The sequence below is a fragment of the Hirundo rustica genome, chromosome 3, assembly GCF_015227805.2.
Source record: "Hirundo rustica isolate bHirRus1 chromosome 3, bHirRus1.pri.v3, whole genome shotgun sequence".
In the NCBI taxonomy this organism is placed as follows: Eukaryota; Metazoa; Chordata; class Aves; order Passeriformes; family Hirundinidae; genus Hirundo; species Hirundo rustica.
In genome coordinates, this window is record NC_053452.1 from 114,979,020 (window position 1) to 114,988,388 (window position 9,369).

Genomic DNA, 9,369 nt, shown 5'->3' on the forward strand with positions numbered 1-9,369 from the left:
ACACATGTAGAAAAATGGGAGATTGAGGCTGACTCTTCCACGTAACTTGCTGCTGGTGAACCTGCAGCTCAGGCATTTGCACAGACAATCTCTGGATCTTGTGCTATGAAATTATAGATGTTCCTGTTCATCTCCTTATAGCACATCTGTGTGCAGAACTCCCTCCCTCTTTCTCATCTCAAGTGGACAGTTTAGTCAAATTCCCCTCTTCTCATGATAGTGCTATTCCACCGCTTCCATCATCCTTATTTCTGTCATTCGTACTTTTCCAGCTTTCCAGCATCCTTCTTGAGGGGGGAGAAAGGAGACTCAAGCAGCACAGATTTTTCAAGGTGCAGAGGCACCAAGATCTAGAGACAAGCAAAGCAATCCTGGTTGGAAGGGACATTTTGATGTCTGCACTCAAATCATAGAATCGTAGGATCGTGGTATGGTTTGGGTTGGAAGGAACCTTAAACCTCATCCAGTTCCACCCTCTGCCATGGACAGAGACACCTTCCACTATCCCAGGTTGCTCCACCCTGGCCTTGGACACTTCCAGGGATCCAGGGCAGCCACAGCTTCTCTGTTACAATTCCAATCAACTTTGTCTGCCCAGACACTTCAAATTCAAGTTCCTTTGGTGTTCTTTTGTCCATCCGCTATGGCCTACAGATCAGAAGTTACTCATTTTATACCCTGCTCCTTTCTTGGCCCTCCACACTGCCCATCAGTCTTCCTAATCCACTCATGTTTGTAAAAGGATTGATAATTCATTCCTTCTCTTAGAAAGTAGTTCTTCAAATCTCTTAGTCTACCTTTTAATAGAATGCCTGCTCTCTATTTTTTCCGTGTTTGAACACGAAGTCTTCTTACTTGTAACAGCCTCCTTCGCTCTGATCTTTAATTACAGTAGCTTTCTTCTGGTCTTTTTAAGAGTCTTTTTTGATACACTCCGAGTATTTTCTCTGAGCCTCTAATATGGTGTCTTTAAACAATATCTCTGCTGCTTGCAAACATTTCACCCCGACGTGGCTCGTACTAATTTCCTTTGAACGAGTCGCCTCATTTTTCATAGGGCTCCTTTTTAAATCCAGCACTGTGCTTGTTGATATTTTTGGCTGCCTTGTTCCTGTGACTATACTGGAGCTCAGCACATTATGGCTTCTCCTACAGAGTCTCTCTTTGATAAGGCCATAATGATCCTGGGCTGCACAAGGAGTTCTTTCTCCATTGACTAGATCTCCAAGGAGTGTTTGTTCACAGGTATCTAAACATTTACCCTCAGCATCCATTGTATTTAATCATTGTACATGAACAAAAAGGTTTTCCCTTTTTATTGCATCTTGTGTACCCACAGCGTCTTTGGGCTCCTCTAGGACACCTCAGGCAGTGGCGCTGCCTTGGCCAAGCCATTGAGGGGTAGCTCTGTTGTTGTCCTATTCTTGGCTCTTGCCCAAAGAGATCTTCAGCACTTCCCACCGTGTCTTTCTCATTTTCATCGTACCCTTCACTCCAGAACAAACAATCCTTGGCCAGGATTCAATTTCCAGACAAACACCATCCTTTACACTCACACCAGGGCACTTGTTCAGCCAGGAGCGATGAGCTGAAGGTCAGGAGAGAAACTTCACAGCTGGGAGCTGGCGTCTGGACTCTCAGCAAGGAAAGGACATTGCCTGGAGGGTGGGAGATGCTGTTTCTAATACACTCCGTGTAATGACTCTGAAAACTGGGCTCTGAGCACCCTGGTCTAGTGGAAGGTGTCCCTGCCCATGGCAGGGGTTTGGAAGGAGATGAGCTTTAATGTCCTTTCCAACCCAAACCATTCAGTGATTCCCTGATATCATATCATACATATTATATAACTTTGTATTCCTTTATATCTATATTTGATCCTGTTTTATGTGCATTTGCTCCTGTCTTAGGGGACAAAATCTTTCCTCAGCCCTACTTTTTGGAGGGGACTGCCACCAGCCACAGTGGCATTGTCTGTCTGCATGTTCTGGAGCAGCACGAGGCCCTGCTGGGATCTGGGCATTGTCTTCTGCATCCCGTGAGATTGGAGCTGCTGATCTGGGAATGGACTTGGAAAACATTCCAATGCCGGGAGCTGTGTGTTCTTGCTGCAGAGCTCGTGCAGGTGCGCTAATGAGAGACTCTGCTCATCACAAGCCTGAGACCTTGGAGAATATTAGTAAAAATGCCAATTTGCATGTCTTGGGGTTAATTGAGGAAATCTCCGATGGAAAAAATCTTGCTGTCACTTCAGAAGCCAGTTCTGAATACAAATTTTGTGTCTCCATTGGATATCGCAAAATCTTTTCAACTTCTGTGCGAACCTGTAGGAACAAGGAAGGTTGTTGGCTCCCAGAAGTTTTTCTCAAAATTTCAGGCATTTTTATCTGTGTTGACATTAGCATGGGACTCCTACACTGAGCATGGTGAATATGTGGGATCCTCCACCAAACAAACAAGAAAGGGGCGTGAATATTTTCTCAGATGTTCCCAGGCCACGTGTTTTTCATAGGAAAAAACACATTTCTGCATGCAAAATACCATTTTTTTTCAAGTAGGGAAACACTCTTGTTTTATGTCTGTACTCTAATCCAAGTTTCTTGCATATAAAAATAATTACTGGATGTTTTTATCTTTGCTTGAGCTGCACAGTTGTTTCACAAGATGCAGTTGTCTCATTGAGAAGCAGGGAAGCAGAGAACTGGTTCATTCACCTGATCCTGATTAAGAATCAGTGCAGGTTTTTGTTATCCTGGGATCACAATATATTTTCTCATCACCTGGTCTTCCAGGGGGTTTCTTTCCTTTTACAACGGTTTTATTATATGCCACTATAAGATTACCACCAACAGTGCAAAGCAAAACCAGAAATGCTGAATATTTCTCCGTTTAATTGCAAATGTTTTGTGATGCACTGATCATTCCATCAGCCATTGGGGGATTTTTATAAATGTCTTGCTCCACATTATGTCTGTATAATTAACTGCTCTTGTTGAAACACCTAATTTTTGGAGGAGTTTATGGAAGAACATGAGAGAGGGGCACAGGTTTGATACTGATTTTAAATGAATTATTCCTTGGTTTTCAAAGTTTGCTTTTAGTAGTTTTGACATTCAGTCTTTCTTTTTTTAAACTAGCATGTCCTATGGAACAAAAAGATTTAAAAATTAATTAGAAAAGACAAGAAAAGAGAGCAAAAAGGCCAAATTTTCCCCTCAGCAAAAGTTTTTTAAAACCAAATTCAGCTTCTGAACCTCTAGCAGAACAGGAAAGTTTTGCCAAATTCCTTTCTCCTTTCACTTCCCTTTTTCCACTTTCCTCTTTTGAGCATTCCGATGGGGCTGTGCGACGCTGATGATTTCAACGTGTCGCAAGGGGTGTAATTAAAGCGGAATTCTGCCTTGATTATGGCTCTGATATGTGCCCTTCCCAGCAGCTGGAAGATGATGAGCTCTAAAACCACGGAACCGTACAAAGCACTGTGGATAATGCTGCGTGCCGTGGTACGGATGAGTGACAGGACACGAGGACATGGCCTCTAGCTGTGCCAGGGGAGGGTCAGGTTGGAGATCAGGAACAGTTTCTTCATGGAGAGGGTGGTCAGGCATGGAAGGGGTGCCTCAGGGAGGTTTGGAGTCCCCATCCCTGGAGGTGTCCAAGGAATGACAGGACGTGGCACTCAGTGCTCTGGGCTGGGTGACGAGGTGAGGAGAGGTCACAGGTTGGACTTAATGGTCTTGAAGGTCTTTTCCAACCTACATGTGCCCTCATCTGGCGTGGGTTTCTATTTAATGCCACAGAGGGACCTGTGGGGGCAGAAAATTTTGGGATGAAACCCCAAGGGGATGCTGGAGCCATGTCTGGGGTTGGTGTCATTGCTCCAGTGTTCTCTTGGGTGAGTCCTGGTTCTCCAGGCCCAAGAGAATGCCCAGAGGAGCTGTGGCTGCCCCTGGATCCCTGGAAGTGTCCCAGGCCAGGCTGGATGGAGCTTGCAGCAACTTGAGGTAGTGGAAGGTGTCCCTGCCCATAGCAGAGGTGGGATGAGATGATCTTTAAGCTCTGTTCCTACCTAAGCCACTCTGTGATTCTGTAGAACACCACATCCAGGAAGTGGGAACAACCACACAGTGTTTTTCCCCTTGCAAAGGCAAGGGGTGTTGAGAGGATAAATAAAATTAATTAGTGCCTGAAATAGTAAAGATACACACTGCAGTGTGGAACTGTACAGTGGGGACAGGTTTCAAGATCTGGCACAAGCTGCTGAAGGAGAAATAAAAATCTGGGTTTTTTCACTTGGTTTAACATGGGAAAAGCAACCCAGGCAGCCGCCTTTGAAGAGAAATTAGGAACAAAAGAGAACACATGTGGTAAAATGTTATAATAGTCAGAGCCAGAAGATCCTACTCATTTCCTGTAGGAGGAAAGTCACCAAGAATTGGAAAGGGGAAAGCCCACATGATTAAAGGAAGAACAAAATTGACTTCTCCCTGACTGACAGTCTCTGCATCAATGCTGTTCTGTTCCAAGACTCCTGTTCCCAAGGTAGTACAATCCAGCCAAAGAGAAAGCTGCGGGAAGGCAGAGAGAACATCAAAGTTTCGCTTACTGATGTGAGGAAGAGGCAGAAAATGAAATCTCAGGTGGCAAATGAGGTTTCCACCCTTGCTAAGATTGACCAGTGAGACGACCCTAAATATAAGATATAAAATAGCAAGTGCAAGACTGGAAAAAATGTGTTGTTGATGGTGTGTTTGCCATGTGACACACACAGTTCTGGCAGGGTGTTGAGCTCCATTTCCACCTCTGTCACAAAGTGGGTATGAGTTGGATGAAGCCACAGCAAAGCTGCTGCATCCTCAAGTTTTATGGTAAACTGAATCCTTTGAAAAAGACATGTTTCCGTATTTACTCTTTATTGTGAAATGACTTTAAAGTTTCAATGGTTTTGTGTGTGTGTCAAAATCAGCCTCTCTAGATGTGTTTACAGACAGCCAAATAAAAAGATGTGTAAATATTTGTAGAAATAGATACTTGTACTCTCACCCCTCCCTACTTCTATATACAGCTTTATGTGATGGGACCCTCATTTCTTTGCCAGACCATAATTTTCTCTGACCACAGACCTGTGAGTAAATTTTCTAGGACCAGAACTAAATTTTCTAGGACCAGGACTAAATTTTCAAAGGAGGCTTGCCAAGTCCCAGAGCCATAAAGCCACGAGCAGGAGCTGTCTCAGCGCCTCAGTGTGCTGTGTCTCCTGAGATCTGCAGTGCCCCCCTGCACTGGGGCAGGGCTGGGCAGCACCAGCCTCTGCAGCTTTTCTACAGCATCAGTGGGGCACTGGTTTTTCCATATCTTATATAGGGGCCTTCCCACTTAATAGATCTCACAGTCCAGGTACTTCAGACTTTGCTGTCATTAAAAAAAAAAAAAAAAGGGGGGGGATTTTCTTTTCAAACTCAGCAAAAAAGCGCTGTTACAACACACCCAGTAATCAGCAAATTGGTGGGATGGACAAGCAGGTTTGCCCTCGAATTCCTTCCTCTCAGGGAGGGAACCTTTTATAACTCCTTGTGCTGAAGCTGTTGAGATGGGTCTCTAATGGGCCATATGTTCCTGGAGCTGCTGGGAGAGCCCTGTGACCCAGCCCTTGCTCCACCAATTAGTCCCTCGACTTCCTTCTCACTGACAAACTAAATGGGAGCGAACAAAGGCCGGGGAATGGCTCTTTGCCCTAAGGCCAAGTGGTACAACTGAGCTCCCTGTCCCCAAAACAAGGCTGGCAGTGCCCACACCATTCACTGGGAATGAGCCCTGGCCCTTGGCTGTGCCTGGGGAGTTTTTGGGTCAATGTTAGTTGGCACAGACCAAAACTAGGCCAGGGAACATGGTGACCATTTCTCTGCCCTCACAGCCTTATAGCCCAGCACCACAGGCCTCACCTGGCCCTCCCCTTCCAGGCTAAAGGGATGTGTTCTCCCTAATTTAATATTCAAATGCCAAGTATAGCTGAAAAGCTTCCAATGAAGAAAGATGATGCACCTACACCCCATCCTGGGATCAAAGCTCTGCAGAGAGATGGGGGCTGAAACTCCTCAGAGAAAGGAGGGCATAAATCCCTGGTATCCAGCATCCTGCTAGAGAAACCCATTCCCAGAAATAATGAAATAAAACCACCCCCCAGTTCTCTGGATTGTGCTGATCCTGACTCACTACAACCTTCTTAAAAGATTGAACCTCTAAAGTGGGACTGATGAGGCAAACCTAAAACATGAGCCATGACAGGTTCAGTGCCCAATCACATAAACTGGATGTAGGAATGGCACATCTAATTTAAACATTAGATCCATGAGACTTACCCAGATCCCTTTGAGAGCCTCGTTCACATCTCCCCACTCCCTGCCCCAATGAGAAAATCACATAAATTCAGGGGGCTGGGGCCTTGTAGAAGTGGCCTTATCCAGGCCTGTCCTGTTTCCAAAATCCACAGTCTCCCTACAGCAAGATACCTCTTTCATCAACCCTTTCAGCTGTACCTGGGGATATCAGGCTGGATATCAGGAAAAGGTTCCTCCCCCAGAGGGTGTCAGGCACTGAACAGACTCCCCAGGGAATGGGCACAGCCCCAAAGCTGCCAGAGCTCCAGGAGCATTTGGACAATGCTCTCAGGGATGCACAGGGTGGGATTGTTGGTGTGTCTGTGCAGGACCAGGGGTTGGATCAACAATCCTGGTGGGCCCTTAAATCTCAGGATTTTCTGTAATTCCAAATCTGTGCTTCACCCTTTCTCTCCCCACCAAGAGCTGGCAGAGCTGCTGTGGTGGGAGCAGGACAAGGGGACCCCCAGCATTCCTGGCTGTGTGACACAACAATGGGAGCCCCAACATTCCAGCCCTGGAGACGCTCCAAGAGCAGCGTCCACACCTGTGTCCAGTCAACAGAGCTGGGCAGCCAGTGAGCCTGAGTGAGCACGGTCCTGCCAGCTCTGTGGCACCACTGTGGCAGCCGGAGCTCCCCCATGGCCCAGCTCCTGCAGCTCCTCCTCTCCCCCAAGCACTCCTGCAGCACAGGTAGGGCCTGATCCTTCATGCAGCAGCCCAGGGATGCACTGTGAGCACATTCCCAGCCCTTCCTGCCCTCACCCTCTCCCTCCTCCTCCTCAGTGCCCTCAGTGTCTGAGCCCCAGCCTGGGCTGCCACCTCCCACAGGATCAGCCAAGCCCCCAGCACCCCTGTGCCCCCGCCAGCTGCGGCCCGTGGGCTCAGCAGGGCACGGCCACCACCCCTGGCCCTGCCTGGGCCACACCTGCCCAGAGCAGCCCTTTGTGAGCTCCTCTGCCAGGCCCCAGAGCCATGTGTCCCGTGCGCCCTGGGTGATCCCAGAAGTGTCCCCGTGCCCATGGACTCTGCAGGCACCAGTGGCACCAGTCCCCAGCGCAAAGTCACCCAGCTCTGGCTGCCTGGGAAGGTGCCCCTCACTGAACAGAGTTCCAAAGTCATCCTGAGCACAGAGCGTGGCGGCACTACTGGCAGGAAATATCAGGAGCCACAGCAGGATGCAGGGACAGACCTGCCACCAGCCCAGGGCAGCGTGTCCACACATGGCATCGGGCTGGAAATGGGAGTGAAGAAGAGGAAGAACTCTCTGCCTGGAGCTGACAGCAAGGCTCAAGGCTCCCATAGGCAGAGCTGGAGCAGAAATGTAGGATTAGGCCATTTGAGGGCTCACCTCATTAGGGGATGGAGCAAGGCTGATTCTGTGTTATAGCTGAAGATGTAGATGTAGGTGTAGCTGTAGATGTAGATGTAGCTGTAGATTGTTGGGACTGACCCAGCTGAACTAGAAAAAAAAGAGTTCAGCTCAAGGCTGTGGGAAAACCCTTTTTAGTTGTGGTGAGCCATAAACTCACTCCCAAGATTCCCCTGGTTGTTCTATGCAAATTGTTACCAGAAAGTTCTCCGTTCTCCCTGTTACTATTTGCTACTTTTTGCCACAGTAATTTTAATATTCCTAATCTTCCTTCCCTTTTGGACCCTTCCCTCATACCCCCACCTTAACTCCTCCCTATACTTACATACCCTGCTCTACCCTGGACCTGGTTCTTTTCCAGTCCATCCCTGGAACACCGTCCAGTGGCACTGGAACAGTCCAGTGGACTGGCTGGATTCCAGTCCAGCGTACTGTGCACGCTGTTCTATTTGCTATTTTTTCCTTATTAAAGTTCTGCGGCCAGATAACTGGATCAGACTCATCTCTCTCATCAAAGTTGCCGGTAGCTGATTGCCCTGACGACGAAGCAGCCGGTCCAAATATCCGGGTTGAGACCAGGTAGCTTCAGTAGATGTAGATGTAGATGTAGATGTAGATGTAGATGTTGTTCACTGTTCTGTTTTTCCTTTCAAACCATTTCATCCATAACCTGGATGACACCTGTCTGTGTCTGCGTGCAATGGGAAGGGAGTGCAGAGGGCCCCAGGAAATGGCACCCAAGAGGTGCAAAAGCATCACTGAGCCCCAAAGCAAAGTCACCAAGGCCCAAAAGGCACCAAGAAGTCCCCAGACCAGAGTGACTGCCAGCAGTGCAGGCAGTCTTGAAGGGGGGCACACCAGAGGCCCTTCCCCAGGGGAAGCAACCCTTTGGCATGGGAGCCAGGAGAGATGAGAGTTTTAGTTTGAATGTCAAATGTTTTTATTCACCTCCTGGTTTTTGCAAATGCTTCATGTCTCCTAGAACCAGTTAGTGTTGGAAAAGACCTTTAAGATCTTCTAGTTCTAACCCTCCATGGGGACAGACTCCTGCAGTATCTCTGCAAGTGCAGGAGATAAAAAGTTCCTTCAAAAATGAAAGTTGGTTTTCTCATACAAGGAGATAACTGATAGTTCTTGGGAAAAGGTCCCAGAATAATTGTCCTTAAAATTGTGAGATGTGCAATGAAATCATGGGCGGTAGTGATCTCACATTTCTGCCTGGGTAGGACACTGTGTGTTTCATATCCTAAAGGTACAACAGTAAAATATTTCAAAAAGAAAATAAATGTAATGTATTCATAATTGCTAATGTGATTGAGAATGTACATTTAAGAAATGTAATGGCATAAACCTGAAGAAATCTAATTCTGAAAGGAAGCTGTCTAAATTTAGAGTGATGTAGTAATAATTAATCCATTTAGCATTCCATGCTGGTTTCAGCCCCAGGAATGACTAAACAGAGGGCTGCCCCCAGCTTAGGAGGGGCAAGGAAAATGGAAGAAGTTATATATATAAGTATATATGGGCGCCTTTTCTGCCAGGTCAAAACAGATCATCTCTGATCATCTCCAACAGAGATATTTTTTCTAGGTCAATTTGCACTCTGGGTTAGATGAAAATGCT